Raw genomic sequence first — 4,101 nt, 5'->3', positions numbered from 1 at the left:
ACACACACACAAACGCCCAGAAGCTGGTACAATCACAGATGCACATGCAGCTAATGGCACGTGAACACACAAAGACACCCACACACCAATGTCCCAACTGGCCTGGCTCACACTGACACACACATGGGGCCCACCCCTGACCTACGCTCACACAGCCACACACAAACCTACACACCTTTGCTTGAGTTCTGAGACACTACAAAGACACATGAAAACCTCCACACTCTATCACCCCAACACCACAGTCACACACACACCCACACAAAATCATGAATATGCATACAACACTACAGGACCCTCAGCTCTCCATGAGGGTGGCCCAAGGTGTCAAACCAGCCTCCAGGCCCTTCCAGTGAGGGAGGTGGAGGGAGGTGTTAGGGTGAGTCCCCCATAATAACAATAGCATAGGGAATTCCCTGGTGGTCCAGTGGTTAGGATTCCTCACTTCCACTGCAGGGTGTACAGGTTCCATCCCGGGGGTGGGGGGTGGGGGCCGGAGGTGGGCGTGTGGAACTAAGATACCACAAGCAGTGTGGTGAGGCCAAAACAAAAAACAAACAAACAAAAAATCCCTAGCATACACTTATATGGCTGTTCTGCATAAACTCAATTAAATCTCAAAAACAAGAACAAAAAAACCCGTGAGGTTATTATAATTGGCCCATTTCAGGGTTGAGACAATCGATGCACAGATGGGTTAAGCACTAGCCCAGACCCATGAAGCTAGATTAGCAGAGCCTGCCACCTTCCCTAATGTTAGTGTCCAATCCTCAGCGCCTGGCTCAAATGTTTATTGAACAAATGAAGGAATCCACATCACTTCCACCTTTAATATTTCATTCTCACATTTCAGGTGGGAAAACTGGGGCTGCCAGTTGGATTCACAGGCCCCACCCCCACCCCAAGTCCAGCCTCCCAGCCCGGAAATGGGGCAGTCATTCCTTCCCGGACCAAAACTCCTTAATTCCTAGGTAGGAGGAGCCGCTTGCCTCATTGAGGGCAGGGCCTGGCACATTACGAGGTGGGACCAAGGCCTTTCCGCCTTCCTATTGGTGCTCCTCTCTTGGGGGAGGGACCCCCTCGAAACCGGTGTTCTTGATTTGCTGTCTCCTTGGCGGCCCGTGACCCGGATAGTGCAACATGGCGGCGCCCAGCGGTAAGGTAGAACCGGCCGGGATTTCGCGGCCGGCCGCGTGAGTAGGTAGGTAGCGCGTGGGGAGGCAAGCGCGAACATCTGGGCCCCGGGGGGCCCATTCTGTGCTGGCAGTGCGGAAGGGCGGTCCCGGAGGGCCGCGGCTGCAGGGCCAGGGCACCGTGACCTTTCCGGGTACGGGGCGGGGATGTGCCGGAAAAAGCCGCCCTCTCTGTACCCGCCTCCCCACATCCCTAATCTCTAATTTTGCAGATGAGACAGCTGAGGCTCAGAGAGGTTTAAGCCTTCTCCCAAGGTCACGCCGCAAGTCACCAGCTAGGCTGGAATTGGACCCCGCGTCTGTCCCTTTCTCCGAAGGGACTCAAAATCCTGGCCTCAGAGCTGCTGTAGGTACACCCTGCCTAGGGATTAAGATTTTTAGAAGTTTTGTAGAAATTTAGCTCTTCCCATTAACTGATACTTGCTGGGTACCCACCGTATACCAGGCACTGTCCCAGGTCCTGGAGACGCAGCAGTAAGGCACACAAAAATCCCCGAGCTCCCCGGGAAACCAGACATTGAACAAATCAGAAGGAAATGAAACATGTGATTTCAGATGCTAATAATTGCTAAGAATGCATTCATCAGGGTGACGGGACTTTAGATTGGGAGTGGGGCGTTGGTCAGGGAAGGCTTCTTATTTGACTATAGACCTGAATGACCAGAGACAGCTCTGGACTGATGGGGGCGGGGAGGGGGCCGAGAAATTTACAGAAGGAGAAGCAAGTTCAAAGGCTCTGAGGCTAGAATAAAGTCAGCTTGTGTAAGAAACGGTGTAGCTGGAGCTGCCAGTACTAAGGGTTGAGTTTGGAGGGGCGGACCCTGTCTGATTTTATCTTGTGTGATATAACATTAGTGATTTTAGGCAGAGAACACTGAATTTAGTTTACATTTAAAAAGCTCCCTCTGACCACTGGGGGGAGAACTGAGTGGAGGCAGGTAAGGAAAGAAGTGTGAGGCTGGGTAGGTGGAAAGAGATCATGGACTGGAGTGGTGGCCTGCAGATGGAGAGAAATAGATGCATTTGAGGTGGATTTGGAAGCAGTGAACAGGAGTAGCTGATGGATTGGATGGGGGAGTGAGGGACACAGTGGACTCAGAATTCCCAGGTTTGTGGTCTGAATGACTAGGAATGGTGATGTCATTGGCTAGGATGAGGCAGAACAAGTTTCAGCAGGGATATAATTTGGAGCAACATAAGTTTGAGATGGCTGGGGAATACACCAAAGTGGCAGTTAGGTATGGAGGCTGGAGCTCGGGGCATAGATCATCATTTCTCAGACTTTAACACACAGAGGAGAAACCTGGACTTTTGTTAAAATGCAGATTCTGATTCAGCAGGTCTGGGTTAGGGCTGAGATTTTGCATTTCTAATAAGCTCCCAGATGATAATAACCAATGCAGCTGGTCCCTGGGGCACACTTTGAATAGCAAAGGTTTAGATTAAAGTCTTAATCTCAGCTGCATGTTACAGTCATTGGAGTGCTTTAAAATGCTGATACCTGGGCCATGCCTCTAGATATTTGGATTCAGTATATCTGGGGTATGGCCTGGACAAGGGGATTTTTAAAGCTCCCTAGATAATTCTAATATGAACAAAGTTTAAGAACCATTAGAGCTGCCTACAGGAATACAGAGAGGAGAGGAACCTCTCTTGGAAGCTGAATGATGCCTTAGAGTAGCAGACAGATAAACTCAGAACGTGGGACTCTTTGCAGCCTTATTACTCAAAATGTGGTCTCCAGACTAGCAGCATCAGCATCACTTGGAAGTTTTTTAGAGGTATGGTCTTTGGCTCCACCCCAGACCCACTGAATCAGAATCTGCATTTTAACAAGATCTTTGGTGATTCATCTGCAAATTCAAGTTTGTAAACATTGCAAACTTTAGAGAAGGAAGCAGGTCTTACTGAATGGTTGAGAAATAGACCTGGGTGCTAGGAAGAAAATCAAGAGTGTCAAGGTGGGAGGAGGACCTCACCTATGCCAAATCCTTCTGAGAAATTGAGCAAAATGAGCCAAAGAAATAAACACTGGCTTTGTTAAATGTAGAAGACACAAGGGGTCTTTACAGGAGTGGTGTCAGTGGAGGGGTTGGGGCAGCAGCCAAGTTGGAGAGAGTGAGGAGGGAACACAGCGTGCAGACATCTCTTGGGAGAAGCTGTGCTATAAATGGAGCAGAGATGTGGAGCAGAGGCGGAAGAAGATGCTAGAGAAAGTTTAAACGGTGATAAGAGTGATCCAAATACTTCCCAACTCATTTTATGAGGCCAGCATTACCCTGAAACTAAACCAAACAGACATGACAAGAAACAAAAACTACAGACCAATATCTCTTATGAACATGGATACAAAAATCCTCAACAAATACTAGCAAACCAATTTTAGCAACATATAAAAAGAATTATACACCATGACCAAGTGGAATTTGCCCGAGGAATGCAATATGAGTTTAACATTTGAAAATCAGTTAATGTAATACACCATATTAATAGACTAAAGGACAAAAAACACATGATTAGTTTGATAGAAGCAAAAAAAAAAAAGCATTTGACAAAATCTGATGCCCTTTCTTATAAAAATACTCAGCATCTAGCAATGGAAAGGAATTTCCTCAACCTGATAGGTCATCTGTGAAAAGCCCACAGCTGACATCGTATTTAATGATGAAAGACTGGACGCTTTCCCCGCTAAGATCAGGAACAAGACAAGGATGTGCACCCTGGCCACTTCTATTCAACACTGTACTGGAGGTCGAGCAAGGACACTTGGGCAAAAAAAAGAAATAAAAGGCATCCAGATTAGACAGGAAGAGGTAAAACTATCTCTGTTTGCAGATGACATGATCTTGTATGTAGAAAATCTCAGGGAATCCAATTTTTTAAAAAAAACTATTAGGACTAATGCAAG

At 47.3% G+C, this 4,101-nt stretch overlaps 1 protein-coding gene across 1 annotated transcript in view; it reads left to right on the top strand.

Annotated features, from left to right (window-relative positions):
* The first annotated feature begins 1,142 nt into the window (after window positions 1–1,142).
* The window catches only part of ECSIT (ECSIT signaling integrator), a 16,586-nt gene continuing 13,627 nt past the window's right edge, over window positions 1,143–4,101 (top strand). Inside the window, exon 1 of the mRNA XM_007460710.1 lies at window positions 1,143–1,201. The gene's annotated coding sequence lies outside the window, so the exon portion shown is untranslated. The remainder of the gene's footprint in view (window positions 1,202–4,101) is intronic.

Source organism: Lipotes vexillifer, unplaced genomic scaffold (assembly GCF_000442215.2).
Source record: "Lipotes vexillifer unplaced genomic scaffold, Lipotes_vexillifer_v1.1 scaffold1011, whole genome shotgun sequence".
Classification (NCBI taxonomy): Eukaryota; Metazoa; Chordata; class Mammalia; order Artiodactyla; family Lipotidae; genus Lipotes; species Lipotes vexillifer.
The sequence above is the reverse complement of the archived record's forward strand: the minus strand, read 5'-3'. Positions and strand labels throughout refer to the sequence as shown.